Here is a 22,501-nt window from a genome sequence, read left to right as displayed (position 1 = left end):
TTTCCACCTCTGTCTCTTCTACTACAGTAACAGCCCCTTTAGGATTGTGACCCCAGTATCTGGTACAAGGTAGGTAGTAGGTACCTCCTTGTGGGATAGATAAGTGACCCTCCTTTCACTAGTAAAGAATGACCAAGAGTACCAGCAAGAAAAACTGGCTCAAAGTGGGAGATTGCAGCCAGCTGAAGACAATTCTCCTGGGGGTAGCTCTCCCAGCAGTCCAGAGCAGCTCATGGCTTGGTATCAAATGAATGATACGAGTCAGAAATGGCATGGAAATTCAAAGAGGGCACAAGCACTCTCCCTGGGCTGGGGTATCCAGATCTAGTGCTGAGGGAGGTTGGGCTTGAAGAAGAGCTTGGAGGATGGGTAGGATTTTGATGGGGGGTGGCAGGTGAGAGATTCCAGATGAGTGGGATATGACAAAGATCTAGTGGGAGCATTCCCTGGGCACCTGCCCAGGAGACAATGAGCAGACCAGGTTTCTGTTAGGAAACTATGGAAGCTGCAAATACATACAGAAAACACTTACAGGACACATACTATCTGCCTCAGCCTAGTGCTAAGCACTTTACACATTTTGTCTCTTGTCATCCTCACAACAATCCTGTGAGGGAGGTCAACTCTTATTCCCATTTTACAGATGAGGAAACAAAGACTAGGAGTAATGAGACTTCTCATTCACAGTCATGTACCCAGGAAGCTGCAAAGCAAGGACTCCAGCCTTCACTATTTTTCTCTAGGACCCATATTCTTTACTCTGAGACTAGACTGCTTGTGAGCAGGTCAGAGATATGCTTGGACTGCCAGCTGAGGCTTTTGGGCCTTATTTAGTAAATGATGGGAAGTTAAGGATGGTTTTATGAGGAAGGGAGCGACTTATGTATTAGAAAAATTAATCTGACTGGAATGTGCAGGATGGATGGGAAGGAGAAGATAGTGGAGACAAGGGAATCAGCAAAACAGGTCAACCATCAAATATTTCCTTAGAGCTCTTTATGTGTCAGGCTCTGAACATTTTGAGGGTCAGGTAAGGAGTACCTGAACCAGCAGTGAAGGCAATGAAAATGGTAGTAGGAAGGGTCACTAATATGATAGTATTAACTCACTTACTTCTTCACAACACCACTATGGAGTAGGTCTGCTATTATCCCCATTTTGCAGTTGAAGAAACTGAAGCACAGAGAGAGAAGTGAGGTAATTTTTGTCTAAGTCAATACCTAGTAAGTGGCAGAGCAAGGTTAGGAACCCATGCAGTTGGGTACCCAGAGCTCACACTCTCAAGAACCTATGGTGTTGCTCAAGAAGACAGAACATGAGAGAATAGAGAAAGCCCTCACCCCTCAAGCCTAACCACTGGCCTCAGGACCTGCACAGTCCCCAGAGCCCTGTGACTGATGCTCAGTGCCTGGGTCATGGGCAGGTGGAGAGAGTCACGAGGCACCCTGGGGCATGACAGCTGGGCTCCCACTTCCCCAGCCTCCCAGTTCCCACAGCAAAGGCTTCTCAGGGGAGGGAGGACAACCAGGCATGTGGAGCACCTCTAGCCTGGACCAGGGCTCTTGCCAGGAGCTTGAAAATGACCCTGTGAGCCAGGCCTGTTGCCATGGGAACTCTTTCCTCTTACCACAGGTTGTGCAATGCCCTGTACAACCTCATGCAGCGTGAGCAGGGCCTGGGGATGGGCCCAGAGACCACATTACCCAGAAAAGACCCACCCTAGTTTCACAATGGGACACTAATAGTAACATAACAAGTTAATTCAATTCCTTTAAGAAGAAAAAACACAATGTTTAACTGGTTTACAAACTTTTTTTTTCCTTTTTAACATTTTCCCTTCCACTTTGAGGCTGTGCCATGGCAAACTTTGAAGTTTAGGAAAGTTTAGACTTGTTTGAGTCATGTGCAAAAATGCCTTTGAGTGAAAGGGGAAAAAACTCCACACTACCTCTTCCCCTACCTGAGACTTTGGGACTCTGAGTCTTACCTATAAAATTCTCCTGCAAAGGGGTCTTGGGAACCATGCTGAAGTTTTCCCACTCCCCTTGGACTCACTATTTCATGGGAATTATTGGGGGAGAGCTTCAGTGGCCTCAGATTAGGGACAGCCTTAAGCAGCTCCTTGAACCCACTCTCTCCATCCCAGGTGAAGACATCCTGAGCCATCCCCGAGCCCATGGTATGTTTGCCCATGAGTTAAAAGTCCTTGGAGAAAATGAGGCTACTGTTACCCTTAGCTATTCTCATTTTAGTGCCTGAAAGTCATGAGGCACACTCCTCACTCAGTGAGGCTGCCAGAGGAGGAAATAGATCAAAATGCCACTTCCTGCGGGACCAGAGAAATTCCCAGTCATCCAGAAGGATTATGCAAAGCCTGGAAGCCCATTTCCCACATGACTCTAGGATGCGGTGGGGACCTGGCTGCAGCCAGTCAGATCCTGAGGAGTACATGGGGGCCAGACCCAGCTGCCTAGGCCTAGAGAGCCCCCTACCGCATCAGAGCTGAGGGATAGGGCCTCTTGCCAAATCTGCATCATGGCCTGTAGCTTCAGCATCCCTGTAAGCCACAACAGGTTTCTTCTCTTAAAAAAGTTCATTCGTGCCTCTGCCTCCCTCAGTCAGTGCAGAGAACTAGGTGGCCAGAAAGAAGGGGGCTGTATTGACTGGATAAAAAGGGCAAGCTTGGATACTAGAACACTTGGGTTTGGGTCCAGTTTTGCTCCTGAGATTAGGTTAATCTGAAAAAGTCATTTTCCACACCAGGCACTCAGGCTGTGAAACAGGGAGATACGCTTCCAGATTCCTCTGCCAGCCAATCCAGAAAGCCTGTCTACCAAGAATCTGGATGGCTGAAGGAGTAAGGGTTACAGATCGCTGCAGAAAAGCTTTTGATTGCCAGGTGAGAATGCTTCTAGAGACACACACAGCCCTGTGAACCCTGGCTGTTCCCCTCAGAGTTGTGCCTGCCTGCTCAACACAGGCACACACACATTCCTCGGCAAGTGAATGAACTTCACTGATCCCTGGAACAGCTGAGAAATTGATATCCATCTACCCAGACTCCAAACCCAGTCCTCCACAGACTGTGATGTTCTGAGCAAGACTTAGTTTCCCCTTCAAAACAAAAACAAACAAAAAATGGGTCCACAGGCCTTTCTCACAGGGATTTCAGAGTGGATGAGGAAATTCATCTCTCATCTCCCTGAAATTAGGACACTTGAAAAGGGCCCAGTCTTAGGCAGCTCCTTATGTCCAGAGGCCCGTGCCAATAGTGATTAGCTGCACCACCCTGCCATGCCCTTTTGACCCTGTCCCCTTTTCCTTTGCTCCTATGGGACACAAGGTCAGATTTTGCAGTGCCTGAGCTGGGACTCTGGTTGTAGGAGCTGCCATGGTGGGCACCTCTGTCCCCACTCCCACATTAGGAGGCTCTTCTTGCTTCAACCCACCCAATCCCAAACCCAGAAGAGAATTCATGCTCCCTGCTTCATTTTCAGACCCTCTTTGGAAAGAGCAGAAGGTGGAAGGGAAGAGGCAGGCCCATCCCAGGAGGAGCCTCAGGAGCAAACTGGGAGGGACCAGAAGAGAGAAGAAAGCATTGGCCGAAGAGAAGGTGGGGAGCCTCCCCTGGCTCCAGGGGCTGGGAGAAGAAAGCCAGGCAGCAATGGGAGAGCAAACGAGGGGAGAGGTGAAGCAACAGGCAGGCCTGGACAGGGCTGGGAGCAGGATGGGGAGAGGAAGTGAGAAACTGGAGCAGCCCCAACAATCGGGTGGGGGGACAGCATGTGAACAAGAGGACAAAGGAGGACAGCAGAGCAGGCTCGAATTCCAGTGTCCCAGGAACTTGTTGTGTGCCCTTGGGTAAGTACTTTTCTCTCTCTGGCCTGCCTCCCCATCTAGAAAATGTGAGGTTGGACTAGATGATGTTGAGAGATCCTCCTACCTGAGGAACCTAAGGTTCTAAACCTCCCAGAGAGAGGGGAAGGACTGGGAGTAGAGGAGCAGATGACCCCCAGCCCCATGAGGAAGAAGAGATGTTACTGTGTCCACTGGCTCTTCTCCCAGCCCCATGATCTCTCTCAACCCCACCTTCTGGGGCTTCTTGTCCTGGATGAAGCCCATGGTTGTTGTCAGCAAGCCCCTCTGTTAGGCTGGGGGAGGCAGTCAGGAGCTGGCAGAAAGCCTGTGGCATGGTACCAGGCCCTGCTGCAGGTGAGTAAGCTGCCTGGATTCTTGCTACCAGCCTCTTCCAGGGCATACCTTGGGGTAAATTGCCCCATCTGCAGGGAGACACTTGGGAGACTCCTGCACTTTATCTTGGGTGACCCAGAGCCACAGTTCCCACTGAGGTGAGAGGTGGGAGCCTGTCTACCTTCCCTAGGATGGGGGGTGATTCAACCCTTCTGCCTGCCTCGCTCATCAAGCTAACTGCATAATTACACAGCAATAATAACAACTGGCACTTACACACCAAGGCCTATGTAAGTACCTAATTTATTTATATAATGACATAATGACTTGTTTGCTGGCCTGGGGGCTCTGGGGACCATGAGCAAGGCCTTAGCTACTATCTACACCACTCTGGGGCAAAGTGACTCCTTGGATCAGCACCCAAGGGAGCTGTGGTTCCCAGAAACAGTTGTCCCCCACGCTGGCTGCCATCCTAGCCTAGCAGAGGTAATGAGTGGCCCAGCCTTTTGGATGGTATTTGCTCACTTCTCGCTATCCATTCTGGGTGGTCAGGCTGCAGGCGTCAGCATCCATTCTCATTCCCTTGAGGACTGAGGGGGATCCTCTCGAAGGATGCAATCTCTTTCCAGGCAGAGAGACAATTCAACCCAGGCTGGCAAATTTGGAGAGCCTCCTGGGTCACCGCCCAAGGAAACAAGAGGCCTTGCCCAATATAGGCATTTATGAGCCCAGAGGCAAAAAATTCTCTTCTCTCTCTCAGCCCTGCCCAGCCTAGCCCAACCCAACCCAGCCCAGCCCTGCCTACCCCAGGCTTGGCTGCTCCTGGGACAACAGCCCAACTTCCCTGGCCTGGTCTGGGTACTGGTTCCCAAGCCAGACTTAGTTCTCCTGGGAATTTCCTCAACGGACGATGTCACAGACACTAACTTCACAGTGGTTATGGCAGGTCTCAGAGACCCTGGAGACCCAGCTCTGGCCCTGCCCTCCTCCTTCCTACTGCCCCAAATCACCACATTCTTTCTCCTCAGAGCGCCCATTTATAGCTTATGAAAGTTCCAGCACTAACCACAAAGCAAGAACCACTAGCCCTTCTAGACTGCTGGCTCTTAGGGTACCCTGGAACTGCAAATATCATAATTTACCCAGGAGAAGGATATGCAAATTCCAAGCAGATATGATATGGAGATAGGGTCAGGAAACCTGAATTATCCTTTTAGCTCAATTGGTTTTCTTCTGGTGGTTCCTGGGGAAGTCATATTTTCCCTTTGGGCCTCAATGTGTACTTACCTGTGAACTAAGGGAAAACTGAAACGCTTTCCAGGGGCCTTTCTAGCAGTAAATCTTCAAAGAGGAGCCCTGAGTCTCCACATATGTTTCCAGCTCTAGGACCTTTGTTCCTTGCCATCGGCTGCTGCTCTACAGCTGGCCCTCTGCCAGCCTCCCTCCCACCTTTGAAGGTCAACTACTGGTTCTCTGGAAACCTCTACCCTTCCAAGCCCAGTCTGTGGAGGTATGTGGGGCTGCTCCGGGGAACTGGCATGCACACACAGGACCTTGGGAGCTCTGAGCACCTGCGCCTGGTTATTGGATGCTTCAGAGTTCCTTGCAGGCTTCTTAGGGCTGCAGGCAACAGCATTTAATCAGCAGTCCGCTCATCATGCAACATGTTGACCTTAATGGCCTTGTGAATCTGCACTCACCCCTATGTCTGTTTCCTATACCCTGCCCCAGTCACTGAGGCTTCTGATGAGTCTGGTGGTCTCTCCATCTACTCTAAAGCAGTGGGTGCTGAAACTTATGGTCACTGAGGTGCCCACCACAATCCTTCGTCTAATTGCTTGCGTTGTTTTGGGTTTCTGACTGATATCCAGTGGAGTACTTCCTTTACATGATTTTATCCACAATCTTCCCCCAAATTATTATGTAGCTTCAACACTACTAACCCATTCTCTAGGCCCAGGGGCTCCCCCAGCAGCCAGAGGATTCATAGCTGACTGGCCTGAGGTGTCCCTGTGAGAGCCTTTGTGTCCTCTCCCCTGCCTTACCCTCCCCTGCTCCTTGAGCTACCAGGCTCAGTGCCAGACAATGCTTGCTCCACACCTGCTTAATGACAGGCACAGTGCTGGCCATTGCAGTATACAAAGACCCTGTCCTCAAGGAGCTTACAATCTAGAGGGAGGACACTTACACAGATGGACAGAAATCACAGCTTAAGAGAGCAGCAGCAACTTATGTTCCAACTTATCCTGGAACTTCCTTGGAGAGATAGTTAAATGTAACCTGGGGTCAGGTGCAGTGGCTCAAGGCCGTAATCCCAGCACTTTGGGAGGCTGAGGAAGGTGGATCACTTAAGCCCAGGAGTTCAAGATCAGCCTGGGCAGCATGGTGAAACTCTGTCTCTACAAAAAACACAAAAATCAGCTGGGCATGGTGGCATACACCTGTAGTCCCAGCTACACGGGAGGCTAAGAGGTGGGAGGATGGCTTGAGCCCAGGAGGTTGAGGCTGCTGTGAACAACCAAGATCGCTACCACTGCACTCCAGCTTGGGTGACAGACCCTGTCTCAGAAAAAAAAAAATAATAAAAGTGACCTGGGGTGGTCTGTCATGGTGGATTTCCTGTAAAAGGAAGGGGAAGATTCCAATTAGTAGAAAGGTCTGGAGGTGGGATGCGAGCAAGCTAGGAGGGGAAGTATGGTGGTCAGAGGGAGGTACAGTAACTTATAAAGGAAACAGTGGTGCTCCACACCCTACACCTGTGCCCTCAGGCCTTTCTCTGTCCCTACCACCTCAAGAATAAGGACTGCACACATCTGGAGTGGCCTTAAGGCCACTCCAGGCACGGAACTCAGCCTCATTCAGAGCTACCTTCCTCTCACTGCTTTCCAGGGTTCCCAGTATGTGTATATACACACATGCACACCCACCTCCAAGCAACAGCTTCATGAGCTCCTCTGCCAAATTCCCCAGGACACTCCCACTCCATTCTCAACCTCTCTCATTCACTCATGCCTGTATACATACCTCACAGCCTCATCCCTCCTATCATATACCACCTGCCCATTACATAACTCTGTTTGGGATTATTTTTGCCCAGAGGTATGAGCTGCATTTCTGCATATTTAAGCTGTCTTTGATTCATTCCTGCCCGTTTTTTAGTTCTGTTTGCCCAGGTGCCCGCCCCACCCACTAGCTCGAAGGCCCCTGAGAACATGCCCATGTTGGGCTCAGCTTGCCCTACAGCTCCCAGTTCCTCCACTCCAGGTCTAAAGAAGCGGACACACAGCAGCACTGGCTCCACTTAGGTAGGGCCGTTGTAGGCCCCCCAGCTGGTTACAGGGGCCACCACAACCTTATACCTTCCATTGCTCTCTATTCTTCCCTCCCAGTGAGTCTTGGCCTTGTCACCTGGTCTTTCCCATCCTCAAAGTTACGATCCCTGCACTCCCATACATGGCCCCAGGGTGTGGCTCCAGTAATTCAAGGGTGAAGGGGCAGTGGGAGAAAAGACCAAATTATAATTAATGGTTTGTCTCCCATTAAGCTTCTTTCAAATAAACTGGCTTAATGTAATTATGGAAATGGTTGCAAGGGGGCTCTTGTTGTGTTGTAAAATAATTATGTGACAATGATCATTTTATTTTTAAGAGCTTATTACCAAATAGGCTGTAAATGGCTTCTCCTACTGAGATGGGGTGATTTCGTGGACAGAGGACAGAGGACAATGGGATTGGGAGAGCATTTCTGCTAGGGGTCACCAGTTGAAATGAGGATTCAATTTAGCAGTTTCCAGCCTCTGTAAGGAGGTGGCACCAGCTAAGCTGCCGAGACTTGACAGGCTGGGTGGTGGCCAGGGCCCCCCAGGCCCTGCTTATCTTCCACTGGTGCCTGATGCAGGCCCCTGATCTCTGGATCACCAGGGAGGACGCTGAATTCCTCAGAGGAGATTGCTACCAGGATTTTATTCCTGATACTGCACTCTGACCGGGTGTCAGGCTGCACTGCCTGATCTACGGGTGTTTTCTCTGTATATTGTCTGTATATTCAGACAACTCTGAATATTGTCATTCAATTTACAAGTAGCAGAATTGCATAGCTTAAGAGATTATGAAAGGCTGTGTGGTAAATTCTAGATGATCAGCTAGTTAAAATGAAAGGAAGGATCATGGTGACACTTGTATCGCAAAAGATGAGCTGAGAGTACAGGAGATGCTTTCCTGGAATATGGGACAGCCTGGCACAGGCACTGATTGGGAATCCACAAAGCAGGTTCAGAGAGTGATGAATACTACCTTTTAACTGACATGTAGGAAGTCATGGAGATAAGGCTAAATAAAAAGACTAGGTGGGAACCAGGCTGCCCAGAACACCTGGAGCTCATGCTAAGGGAATGAAAGGATATTGAAGGGTTCTGAGCAGGAAGGTGACCCAACCCAAACTATACTCTTGGAGGCTCATCTGGCAGCAACATGCAGGGCAGAATGGAGCAGAATCTGGAGGCAGCAAGACTGAGCAGCAAAATGTTTAACAATGGGCTGTAGCCTGCAGCCTCCGTGGGGTGCTTGCTACAAATCTAAGTACTGATCCCACGAAAAACATTCTGAATTACAGTCTCTGGGGTGCAGCCAGGACTTGGTATTTGTAACTGTTGTGAGGCAGACGGTGTATGAAGCACACTTTGAGAAAACTGGTCCTAGAGAATCCAGTCCTCAATGCTCAGCTTGGCATTTAAAGCTTTCTGTAAAATATCCCCATCAACAATTTTCCCCTTATAACTGCATTTTTAAGGTTAATTGGGAAATAATTTACATGCCATGCAAATGACCCATTTTAAGTATATAATTCACTTTTGTGGTCTATTTACAGAACTGTGCAACCATCACTGCAGTAAGTTTTAGAACCTTTTCATCATCCCCCAAAGAAACCTCATACTCTTTAGCACCCCCTCCCCCTGCCATCCCCTTTATCCCCTGGCAACCACTGATTGACTTTCTGTCACTATAGATTTGCCTGTTCTGGATACTTCATATAAATGGAATCATACAATGTGTGGCCTTTCTTGACTGCCTTCTTTCACTAGGTATAATGTTTTCCAGGTTCATCCATATTGTAGCATGGATCAGTATTCATACCTTTTTTGTGGCCAAATAATATTCCATTATATGTATATATACCAGCTATTATTTATATGTTCATCAATTGATGGACATTTGGATTGTTTCTACTTTTTGGCTATTACAAACAATACTTCTATGAACATTTGTGTATAAGTTTTTGTGTGGACATATGTGCTTTCGTTTATCTAGGGTATATGTATTACCTGAAATCCCACTTGGAAGTAAGATTGCTCAGTCATATTGTAACTCTATGTTTAATCATTTGAGGAATTGCCAGACTGTTTTCCAAAGCAGCTGCACCGTTTTGCATTCCCACCAGCAGTGTATGAGGGTTTCAATTTCTCCACATTCTCATCAACACCTGTTATTATCTTACTTTTTGATTCTAGCTATCCCAGTGGATGTGAAATGGTATCTTGTGAGTTTTTTAAAGCAGATTTATTGAGGTATAATTCACATACCATACAGTTCACTCATTTAAAGTGTACAATTCAATGGTTTTTGGAAAGTACATTATTTTGTTGTCATTTTGTTTCATTTTTTGTTTTTTGGGGACAAGGTCTCACTCTGTCACCCAGGCTGGAGCACAGTGGTGCGATGACGGTTCACTGCAGCCTCGACCTCGTAGGCGCAAACGATCCTTCCACCTCAGCCTCTTGAGTAGCTGGGACTACAGGCAAGCACTGCCATGTTCGGCTAATTTGCGAATTTTTTTGTAGAGACAGGGTCTTGCCACATTGCTCAGGCTGGTCTAGAACTCCTGGGCTCTAGTAATCTGCCCGACTCAGCCTCCCAAAGTGCTGGGATTACAGGTGTGAGCCACTGTCCCCAGTCTTATTATGGTTTTGATCTGTATTTCCCTGATAACTAATGATGTTGAGCATCTTTTTTTTGTACATATTGTCCATCTGTATGTCTTCTTTGGAGAAATGTTTATTCAGATCCTTGACTCACTTTCCCCCAGTTTTATTGAGGTATAATTGACAAATAAATTGTATATGTTCATTTTTGGTTGGGTCATTTATCTTTTTATAATTGAATTGTAAGAGCTCTTTATATATCATTGATACAACTCTCTTATCTGATAAAATTTTTGCAAAATTTTTCTCCCAATCTGTGGGTTGTCTTTTCACTTTCTTGATGGTATCCTTTGAAGTGCAACATTTTATAAAATTTTGATGAATTCTACTTTAACTATTTTGTTGTGGTTGCTCATGTTTATGGTGTCATATCTTAGAAACTATTATCTAATTGAATGTCACAAAGATTTATGCCTATTTTTTCTTCTAAGAGTTTTTTATTTTAAGTTCTTACTGTTAAGTCTTTGACCCATGTTGGGTTAATTTTTGTATATGGTATGAGGTATTCTTTTGCATGCAGATATTCAGTTGTCCCAGCACAATTGTGAAAGACACTACAATTGCATTTTTTAAATAAATTCCGGCCGGGCGCGGTGGCTCAAGCCTGTAATCCCAGCACTTTGGGAGGCCGAGACGGGCGGATCACGAGGTCAGGAGATCGAGACCATCCTGGCGAACACGGTGAAACCCTGTACTAAAAAATACAAAAAACTAGCCGGGCGAGGCGGCGGGCGCCTGTAGTCCCAGCTACTCGGGAGGCTGAGGCAGGAGAATGGCGTAAACCCGGGAGGCGGAGCTTGTAGTGAGTTGAGATCTGGCCATTGCACTCCAGCCTGGGCGACAGAGTGAGACTCCATCTCCAAAAAATAAATAAATAAATAAATTCCTCCTAGTAATTCTTATGTGGATTGCAGTCTGGGGACCACTGAGTTAGAGGATACAACTAGGCTAGGATAGAACTAGTCTAGGCAGTGGGTGACAGAGTTTAAACTCTGGTGGTCATATCAAGAATTGAGATAAAAGGATGGATGAGAAGTATAGGGATAGAGGAAATGGTAACTTAAGGTGATGGGGTGAATGTGTGGCTAAAGATGAGAGTAGCTTTTAGCTTTTTTAGCTTAAAAAAACCAAAGATGATAATACAATTTTTTTTTTTTTTTTTTTTTGAGACGGAGTCTTGCTCTGCCGCCCAGGCTGGAGTGCAGTGGCCGGATCTCAGCTCACTGCAATCTCCGCCTCCCGGGTTCACGCCATTCTCCTGCCTCAGCCTCCCGAGTAGTTGGGACTACAGGCGCCCGCCACCACGCCCGGCTAGTTTTTTTGTATTTTTTTAGTAGAGACGGGGTTTCACCGTGTTAGCCAGGATGGTCTCGATCTCCTGACCTCGCACCTCTTCTCTGTGTACCCTTTTACAGCTTAAAACATGCTTCTAGATAGCTTGTCTCAATCCGTGCTCTTTAGTGAGATAGAGAGCGCATTACTATCTTCACATAACAAATGAGGAAACTGAGGGTCCAAGATGTGGTTAGTAAGCAGCCCAGACAAGCCCCAAGGTTCTTAACATCAGTCACTAGAACACTGATAGAAGTTTGGAAAACATGGGAAAGAGCCGCTTGAGCTATTTAGACAGGTCGGATTTGGATTGCTAGCAGGAAATGACTAGCAGACATCCAGAAATGTAGGCCTAGAGTTGGATCAGGAGGTCAGGGTTGAAGATGGGGTTTGAGGAGTCACTGTTGAGGGGTATCAATTTAGTCGTTATGGCAAGCAAGACTGCTAGAGAGAAAGTGTAGACAGAGGAAGGCAGAAGCAGAGAGATTCATGAGGAGATACTCACATGTAGAAGCCAGGAAGAAATCACTGGTGGAGAGGCCAGGAGGGAGCAAAACAGTGGATGGGGAAAAGTAAGAGGAGAACTTTCTTGGAAGGATAGGGTGGGTCAACAAGTAGCAAACACTGAATAAAGAAGTAAAAAAAGTTTTGCTTAAATCTAGCCATGCCTGGCTGCAGAAGTGAGTACAATATGCTTCTGAAATGATTACCCTCCTAAAGGCAGAGAAGCCAGGCCAGGTTTCTGCAATTTCAGTACAGATTAAGCAGGCAATGCTGGGAGTTCTGAGCTTCCACTCAAAGTCAGGGAAATGGCAAGTATGGGATCACTAACCCACTCCACCCCACAACCCCTGGGGCCCCATACAGCCTTGTATCACTAGAAGCAAGAAGCACTTGCCAGGAAACTGGTCCTTATGTTTAGCTTGTATGCATCAGCTGCTTGAGAAAATGATCTTTAAGGTTTCCTGAATCCTTGTAGCTAAATGATACTCTGGAGAGAGGAGGTGACAAGATGAGAGAAGTGATGTTTGACTGATCAAGCATTTGGAGAAAGTTACTGGATCCTCTCTGGTTACATATCTTAGCCCTCATGAGATTCATTTTTATCAGGGTAGAGGTGGGTGTTAAGTTACATGGCTAAATTCCTGGCATTATGATAGTTTGAATCAATTGAACAGGGTTCTCTGAGCATCTAGTACATGCAAGCTAAAGATGGTGGAGGATACAGCAATGTTGAAGACAGTCTCTGTCTTGAGGAGCTCACAATTGCCAGACTAATGACAAGAGATGTGGTTTCTTGTATATACTTGGCATGCAAATACTTGGGAAAACAAAATTGAATTACAATATTAATACAGGACTCTAAAAGAGAAGCAATGAATGTACACCATGCAATACTAAGTAACCACTTCAATGACAAATATGTTGGCTATGTCAATGCACAAAGATTGTAAATAAAACACAGCAATTGGATTAGGCAGAGATCACACCAGAAACAGCTATGCAAGGCTCGCAACCAAAATCCAAAAGACTGTAGAGGGCAGTAAGAGTTGACCTGTTTGGCATCCCATAAGTTTCGTTCCTGTAAACTTGCTTAGGTTCATAACAGAAATGAATTGTCCAGAAAATAAGTGCAATAGAAATGTGGAGGATGGAATGGTCATGGAGGAATGAGACCACAGGGAACATCTCAAACAGGGAGAATAGCATGTGCAAGTGTTCAGAGGTAAAGATGTATAGATTATATCAAGACATAGTGAGTAAACCAGCTTAGTTTGGAAATGTAGATTTAGATCCTGATGTGAAGGCATATAGGCCAATCTAAACTGTCTGGATTCAATTTTATAGGTTGAGGAGAGTTTCTGAGGGTTTTGGAGAGCAGTTCTCATTAATCTTCGCAACTGTGAGAATTAAATGAGTTAAAAGTAAAAGTAAAGTTCTTAGAACAGAGATAAGTGTTTGTTTATTATTACTTTCAACTTTGCGGTTTGTCTCCCAAATAAGCCATTAGTTTCTTGAGAGTAGGGACTACATCTTCCAGAGAAGAAAGGAAGTAGTGGGAATCAGGTAACCCAGACACATAGGGTCAGAGAAGGCTTCCCAGTATAAGCCAGAGAAGGCTTCCCAGTATAAATAATAAACCTTGTTTATTATTACTTTCACCTTTGTGGGTTGTCTCCCAAATAAGCCATTATTTTCTTCAGAATAGGGATTACATCTTCCAGAGAAGAAAGGAAGTAGGGGGGATCAGGTAACCCGGACTCATAGAGTCAGAGAAGGCTTCCCAGTATAAACCATGCTTCTCTGAGACCTCAAAGATTAATCAGGTTTAAAGAAGGGGGCATCTGGAGTGGAAACTGAGGATAGGGAAGACAGAATGCTCCAGACAAAACAAAACAAAACAAATCACAGCATATAGGAAAGCCCAAAGTGGAGAGAAAGTGTGGGAACTAACAAAAGCTTAACTACCATCTTCTGAGGAGGTATCTGTTTCAAAATCAAACGACAAAGTGATTACAGCAAGGCTGTAGGATACAAGGTGAATAATACAAAAGTCAATTGCTTTCCTATATATTAGCAGTAAGTGAGTGAAATTTGAAATGTAAAACACATTATCATTTACATTAGCACCATCTAAAATGAAATATTTCAGTATAAATCTAAAAGATATACAAGATCTATATTAGGAAAACTACAAAACTCTGATAAACAAAATCAAAGAACTAAATAAATGGAGAGATATTCCATGTTCATAGATGTGAAGACTCAATGTTGTCAAGATGTCAGTTCTTCCCAACATGATCTATAGATTCAATGCAACTCCAATTGAAATCCAGCAAGTTATTACTATTTTGTGGATATCAATAAATGTATTCTAAAGTTCATGTGGAGAAGCAAAAGATCAAGAATAGCCAACTCAATATTGGAGGAGAACAAAGAAGACTGACACTACCTGACTTTGAGACTTTCTGTAAAGCTACAGTAATCAGGACAGTGGGGTATTGGTGAAACAAAAGAACAATAGATCAGTAGAACAGAATGGAGAGCCTAGAAATAGACCCACATAAATATAGTCAACTGATCTTTGACAAAGGAGCAAAGGCAATACAATGGAGCAAAGGTAATCTTTACACTCACTGGTGCTGGAACACTACAGGTAACTTAGCTACCTGTAAAAAAATAAAAAGAATCTAGACACAGGCATTTCACCACTCACAAATATCAACTCAAAATGAATCACAGACCTAAATATAAAATCCAAAACTATAACACTACTAGAAGATAACATAGGAGAAAATCTAGATGACCTTGGGTTTGGCAATGACTTTCTATACAACACCAATGGCATAATATATGAAAGAAATAATTGATAAGCTGGACTTCATTGAAATTAAAAACTTGGCCAGGCATGGTGGCTCACACCTATAATTCCAGCACTTTGGGAGGTGAAGGTCGGTGGATCACTTGAGCTCAGGAGTTTGAGACCAGCCTGGGCAACATATTGAAACACCAAAACACTCTACAAAAAATAAAAATAAAAAATTAGCCGGGCATGGTGGTGTGTGCCTGTAGTTCCAGCTACTCAGGAGACAGAGGTGGGAGGAACATTTGAGCCCAGAGGGTTGAGGCTGCAGTGAGCAAAGATCATGCCACTGCACTCCAGCCTGGGTGATAGAGTGAGATTCTGTCTCAAAAAACAAAAACAAAAACAAAAACAATTAAAAACTCCTCCTCTGTAAAAGATAATGTCAAGACACTAAGAAGATAAGCAACAAACAAAAAATATTTGCAAAGGACACATCTAATAAAGAATTTTTATCGAAAACACACAAAGAACTCTTAGAACTCAACAATGAAACAAAAGACCCAGTTAAAAAATTATCAAAAGACCTAAAGAGTCCCAGCCGCCTTCCCCAGCAGTGGAACCCTCTGACTCCTGAGCTTCAGGATGGTTCGTACTAAGATATGGACCCTGAAGAAGCACTTTGTTGGCCATCCTACTAATAGTGACTTTGAGTTGAAGACAGCTGAGCTACCACCCTTAAAAAATGGAGAGGTCCTGCTTGAAGCTTTGTTCCTCACCGTGGATCCTTACATGAGATTTTTAGCCAAAACGTTGAAAGAAGGTGATACAATGATGGGGCAGCAAGTGGCCAGAGTTGTGGAAAGTAAAAATGCAGCCCTACCAAAAGGAACTATTGTACTGACTTCTCCAGGCTGGACAACACACTCCATTTCTGATGGGAAAGATCTGGAAAAGCTGCTGACAGAGTAGCCAGACACAATACCAGTGTCTTTGGCTCTGGGGACAATTGGCATGCCAGGCCTGACTGCCTACTTTGGCCTACTTGACATCTGTGGTGTGAAGGGTGGAGAAACAGTGATGGTTAATGCAGCAGCTGGAGCTGTGGGCTCTGTTGTGGGGCAGATTGCAAAGCTCAAGGGCTGCAAAGTTGTTGCAGCAGCAGGGTCTGATAAAAAGGTTGCCTATCTTCAAAAGCTTGGATTTGATGTTGTCTTTAACTACAAGACAGTAGAGTCTTTGGAAGAAACCTTGAAGAAAGCCTCTCCTGATGGTTACAATTGTTATTTTGATAATGTAGGTGGAGAGTTTTCAAACACTGTTATCAGCCAGATGAAGAAATTTGGAAAGATTGCCATATGTGGAGCCATCTCTACATATAACAGAACCGGCCCACTTCCCCCAGGTCCAAACCCAGAGACTATTATCCTTCAGGAGCTTCACATACAAGGCTTTGTTGTCTACCGCTGGCAAGGAGATGTCCGCCAAAAAGCTCTGAAGGACTTGCTGAAATGGGTCTCAGAGGGTAAAATCCAGGACAAGGAATATATCATCGAAGGATTTGAAAACATGCCAGCTGCATTTATGGGAATGCTGAAAGGAGATAATTTGGGGAAAACAATAGTGAAAGTATGAAAAAAAGGACACATGGAATCTGGAGGCCATTTAAATGATTACTTAATTTGTTTTTCACCATTTAGCAAAAATGTATACTACCCTAAATGTCTTAGAAACAGTACTTGTAATGAGTTTGATCTACTTAATAAAATACGTTTAAGTGGTTAAAAAAAAAAAAAAAAGACCTAAAGAGGTGCCTTACCAAAGAAAATATACAGATGGCAAATAAGCATATGAGAAGATGCTCCACATCATATATCATCAGGAAATTGCAAATTAAAACAGCAACAAGATACTATGATACACCTATTAGAATGCCCCAAATCCAAAACACTAATAGCACCAAATTCTGGTGAGGATGTGGAACAACAGGATCTATCATTCGTTGCTGGTGGTAATGGTAAGCAGTATAGTTACTTTGTAAGACAGTTTAGCCGTTTCTTACAAAACTAAACATACTCTTACCATATGATCCAGCAATTGTGTTCCTTGGTATTTACCCAAATGAGCTGAAAACTTATATCCACAGAAAAACCTGCACAAGGATGTTTATAGCAGCTTCATACATCATTGCCCAAACTTGGAAGCTACCAAGATGTCCTTCAGTAGGTGAATGAATAAATAAACTGTGGTACATCCTGACAATAGAATGTTATTCAGCATTAAAAAAGAAATGAGATATCAAGCCATGAAAAGACATGGAGGAAACTTAAATGTATATTACTAAGTGAAGGAAGCCAATCGGAAAAGGCTACATACTGTATGATTCCAACTATATGATATTCTGGAAAAGGCAAAACTATGGAAACAGTAAAAAGACCAGTGATTGCCAGAGGTTGAGGGGAGGGAGGGATGAAGAGGTGAAGCACAGAGGATTTTTAGGGCAGCAAAAAATACTCTGTATGATACTATAATGAATACATGTCCTCATACACTTGTCCAAGCCCATAGAATGTACAACACCAAGAGTGAACTCTAGTGTAAACTATGGATTTTGGGTGATAATGATGTGTTAATCTAGGTTCATCAGTTGTAACAAATGTACCACCGTGGTGGGGAATGTCGATAGTGGATGTGATTGTGCATGTGTGGGACAGGGAGGTATGGGAACTTTCTGTGCTTCTGCCCAATTTTGCTGTGAACCTAAAACTGCTCTAAAAAAAGTACATCAATTAAAAAAAGCAATTGACAATTATGAAGCAGTGTTTGTGCCACATGCTATAACCCTTATTAAAATGTATCTTGCGCTCTTCAGGAGTCTCCTAGGCACTCTGCGGGAGATAGCCCTGAAGTGCAGGGATAGAGCATGACGGGCACAGGGCGGAAGTAGGTTACCAGGACTTGCTAAGAAACACTGTTTCCTGTCCAGCTCAGCCATGAGTTAGCTCTGTAGCCTCAGATGGGTCTCAGACACTTCCTCTCTCACTCTGTAGCCTAGTTTCCTCCTCTCCAACAAAAGCCTTCGATGGACTATACCCTTAGCAAGGCCCCTTCCAGCTCTCATGTCCTATACCTGTGCTCAAGGGCCAAAGAACTTGGGAGCTCTGGCCCTTTGGTATGTTAACTTGAGAAATAGCCCTTAAAATCAACCTCCAAGGGCTCACGCAAACCCAGAGTCCTAGTTTTAATTCATAAGGCCTGACAAATGAGAGACAAAGAAAATCCTGAGGGCTGATGGGACCCATTTGGCCTACTCGGGACTGTCATACTTGGGACTTCCAGGCCTCCTGAAGGGAGCAGCAACTCAGCCAGCTATATGAGCACTACCCAAACAATACCAGGTGGGTTGATGCTGCAAACAGCAGTCCTGTTGGTCATCTCCCTTGTGCTAGATGCCAACAAAGCTAGGTGGAAAGACTGGCTCTGACAGCTGTAGGGAGCAGTACTGTGCCAAGGAGTTTCCAGCTTCAGGATGGCAAGAGGAAGCAGTGGAGAAGTTGGCAAGCAAACGTGGCCTGGTCCAGCCCTCCCCAGGATCACTAGGATGGATGAGTAAGATCTGGTCCCATGTTCTGTTGCCACCTCCCACAATCCTGCAAGCCAGGCAATGGAGGAATCTTTGAGGGACCCATGATCCTAGATGGGGGAGAGCCCCTGGCTGTCTGGGCTCAAGAATCTCTGGGGGATTGCCATCTCTTTTGGTCAGAACTGAACTCTCTCACAAGAGTGCTAAATCAATTCAGCTTTGTTAAGAATAAATCTTTTTGGCTTGTGAGACAATACCAAAAGTACAGAATTTCTGGTAAAGGAGAAAAAGAAAAATACCCTGAGTATTTTTTTTTAAGGGCAATGAATTATGCCTTCCTTGTTGGGTTCTACAGATGGAATTACTCAACCGGCTTGTTCTGTTTTAATTAACCCAGCTAATAACTTCCCTGCTGGATTCCCTTGTTCATAACTTCTTGATTTCACATAATAACGTGTTTGTTTCTTCCTTTGTGTTCTAATGAAATGATAATAACCTTCCCTGGCATTCATTTCATCCTTAATATCTGGAGATTTCATTAATATAAACCCTCTTTCCATCTGCTCTTGCTCCCTTTTAAAGGAAATATTTCTGTGTCCTCTTTACTTGTCTTTTTTGGGGAGGCTCAGCTAATCTTGTCTTTCCTCTAGAAAGAATCTTTCTGCAAGGCTTCCCTGGGCTGTTGGGGCTTGGCACAGGCTCCCTCAGCCATCTCCCTTTCCGGGGCCTCGCCGAGGTCTCTTCGCTGCTACTTCTGGGACAAAGACCACTGCTCACTTGGAGCCTGGATCTGAGGAACGCAAAGGCATTAAGTTGCTAATACATTTTTGGAATGGGATCAAGGTAAGAAGAGTGAAAATGACACAGGTGTGGGGATCTCGAGAAGAGATGCGGATTGCTGCCTAGAGCTGGCCCGAGTCTCAGGACAGTAGAACACATGAAGCCTGGGAGCAGCCTGCAGGGAAGGCATGGGGAGGAGGAACAGGAGGATAGCCCAGGGCTCAAAGAAGATGTGAGGCTAATAAAGGTATTCAGATGAAGTAGGGGTGGTGGAGTGTGTCAGTTCATTCATGAGTTCTACTGTATGGTTTTCTTTTTGTTGTTTTCTTGGTCAGGAGCAAAACCCTGACTACCAGGGTGGAAAATTCCCTATGAAGCTATTGTCCTGTGTTCTGACTGAGGCTGCACCATGCAGCCATCTGCATCCCACAAATTCTGCACTCACCTCTCTGTTGTCTTCCACTGCTCCTCAGCTTTGTCAGTGTTTACTGGACACTCATGAAGCCTGAAAACACGGTGCTGGGGGGACCTTCCTCCACACTCAAGGAGCTTGCACACTGGTGGGAAACTGAGATGGTGCTCCCCAAAGTGCTAACAATACCAAATCTCAAGGGCTGGTGCCCACTGTGTACCCTGAAGGGCTCAGAAGGGGAAGCTTGCAGCTAAGTGGCTGGGTTCAGTTCTGTCCTGGTAAATATAATCTTTGGTTTCTACTACGATCTAGACTAGAAGCTCCCTCCAGAGGTCCTTCTATCTGTAGATAAGCTAGCCCCCAGGAGTAAAACAGTTCAGGCTCTTGAGCCAACTGAGAGAGGCAAAAAGTAGAGGTCCTGCAGACGAATCAAGCCCTGGGACGTACAACCGTGCTGGCAGAGGCCACGGGCAGTAGCTTGCAGCACAGGCTCCTGAGGTCTGGTAGAGGACCCTGCAGGGATGGGGAGCTTGAGGGAAGATGTTGGCACTCTTCTGATCCATCCTACCTCACCTGCCTGGCCAGCACAGACCTCCAGGCCCCACCTCTCTACCCACTCCACAGGGTCTTCCAAGCAGCCCATCCATGGATGCACGGAGGCAACTCCTGAGAGCTGGCCAGCTCCACTCTGGCTGCCCAGGCAACTTTACCTTATTTCCTTCCAATTCAGCCCCCTGCCACATGCACTCAGTAGGTGCAGGCAATGTGGCTGTTGCAGCCTCTGAGTCACCCCATTGACCCTAACACAGCAGCAGGGTGTGGAGAGAGCCTAGGGCCTTCCTCTGACACAGGAAGACAGCAGAAGTACCTTTAACACCCGCAAGATGAACACCTGAAGACTTGTTTCTTTGGTCCCCAAGAGGTAATGTGTCATGCCACACATGCTCTGGCTGCTCTGCCAGGGTCAGCATGGCATGGGCATGAGCCTCTTTACTCCCTGCACTTGACATTTGTCTCTATACTCTCTGAGCCTAGTGTGGATGCTGACTAGGGAAGGACGGCCCCACAGAGGCAGCAGAGGAGGAAGTGCTGGTGTGTGAGCCCTCTGTAGGGAGCAGGGCACACACAGTACACATGGTCGTGCTCAGTGGCATCTGGTCATATAAGCCTGGCTCTCTATGGTCTGCTGAGGTAGCCACCCCTTTCTGATTCTCCCTGCTTGTCAGACCTCAGGCTGGCTGCCATGAGTGATGATGCTATGCTTATGGCCTCAGTATGGCTTGCATCAAGTGTGCTGCTGAGTAAGAATGAGCAGGGCCCCTGTGCAGGAAAACAGGCAGGAAAACAGTCTACCTCTGCTTTTTCTGCTTCCTTACCTCCTTAGGCTAGAAGTGGTCAGCTTCCAACCTCCAGGCTCAGGCAAGGCTGCCTCTAGCCCAAAGGTGATACATGAATGTTCATCTATCAGTTCATCCATAACTTCCACTGTCTGGTTTTCTTCTTTCCTGTTGTCTTGGTTGGGTGCAAGTAAATCTGTCCAGCGATTGAACCCCTACTCCCTCCATGGATTGAACCTCCATTCCCCCTCCTTTGGGAAGTCAGATATTACTACTTACAACTTTCTTTCCATTCCAAAGCAGATGTGATGGGCCCCATCTGTGAAGTGTATCACCTGAGCTCACCTTCCAAGCACATTCCAATCAGACCTTCTGCCAGGCAGTTGAACACAGTCCCCTCTGTGACCATGGAAGGAAGAAAGGCTGCCTGCCTCCTGCAGGGAAGGAGTCCAGGGCCTTGTGCCAACCACCCACCCCCAGGACTCCACATTAGGCTGTCTCTACTGTACCTAACCTTAGTTTCTTGTGCAAAGTCAAGATTCTCATACAGTTCTGCTCTAAGAGGCCAAGAAGAACCTAATAAAAGGATTTGGTACCTGGCAAGGATCACAGCTGTCTCTCCGGGAGACCATACTGGGAGCGTGTGCAAGTGGGAGTAGTAGTCTTTCTTCCTCCCCCACCTGCTGTGCTTATTCTCGGCTCACTCTGGGCTCAGATGCCTCATACCTGCCCTACTGCCCTGTTCCATTTGAAACCTTCACTGCAGTAAGCTCCAGGCAACTCTTCTCCCCCTCCCTTCCCCCACCGCACTTAATCTTGCTCCTGGTTCCAAAGTCCTCTAGTTCCCTGCTCAGAAACTGTGGGGCTCCTCAAAGAATGAATCAGACTGGAGAAATAAAATTATAAAAAGGTAATCTGCTGAGGTGGGCGGATAACTTGAGGTTGGGAGTTCGAGACCAGCCTGACCAACATGGAGAAACCCTGTCTCTACTAAAAATAAAAAAATTAGCTGGGCATGGTGGCGCATGCCTATAATCCCAGCTACTAGGGAGGCTGAGGCAGGAGAATCGCTTGAACCCGGAAGGCAGAGGTTGTGGTGAGCCAAGATCGTACCATTGCACTCCAGCCTGGGCGACAACAGTGAAACCCTGTCTCAAAAAAAAAAAAGTAAGGCCGGGCGCGGTGGCTCAAGCCTGTAATCCCAGCACTTTGGGAGGCCGAGGCGGGTGGATCACGAGGTCAGGAGATCGAGACTATCCTGGCTAACATGGTGAAACCCCGTCTCTACTAAAAATACAAAAAACTAGCCGGGCGTGGTGGCGGGCGCCTGTAGTCTCAGCTACTTGGGAGGCTGAGGCGGGAGAATGGCGTGAACCCGGGAGGCGGAGCTTGCAGTGAGCCAAGATCATGCCACTGCACTCCAGCCTGGGAGACACAGCGAGACTCCATCTCAAAAAAAAAAAAAAAAAAAAAAAAAGTAATCTGGTAAAGTCTACAGGACAAGTTTTGAGCACTCTCTGGTCCTCTCTCCCCTTATCTCATTTCCAAAAGGAAACTATCCCCAGGATTATTTCACTGACCTTGG

The 22,501-nt window shown here is 46.1% G+C and overlaps 1 protein-coding gene and 1 pseudogene across 4 annotated transcripts in view; one reads left to right on the top strand and one right to left on the bottom strand.

Moving 5' to 3' along the window:
* The window catches only part of LOC105467248 (neuregulin 2), a 266,503-nt gene that overhangs the window by 61,210 nt on the left and 182,792 nt on the right, over positions 1 to 22,501 (bottom strand). The gene's annotated exons all lie outside the window — the stretch shown is intronic.
* Positions 15,407 to 16,566, top strand: LOC105467045 (prostaglandin reductase 1 pseudogene; annotated as a pseudogene).

This window comes from Macaca nemestrina, chromosome 6 (genome assembly GCF_043159975.1).
Source record: "Macaca nemestrina isolate mMacNem1 chromosome 6, mMacNem.hap1, whole genome shotgun sequence".
Classification (NCBI taxonomy): Eukaryota; Metazoa; Chordata; class Mammalia; order Primates; family Cercopithecidae; genus Macaca; species Macaca nemestrina.
The sequence above is the reverse complement of the archived record's forward strand: the minus strand, read 5'-3'. Positions and strand labels throughout refer to the sequence as shown.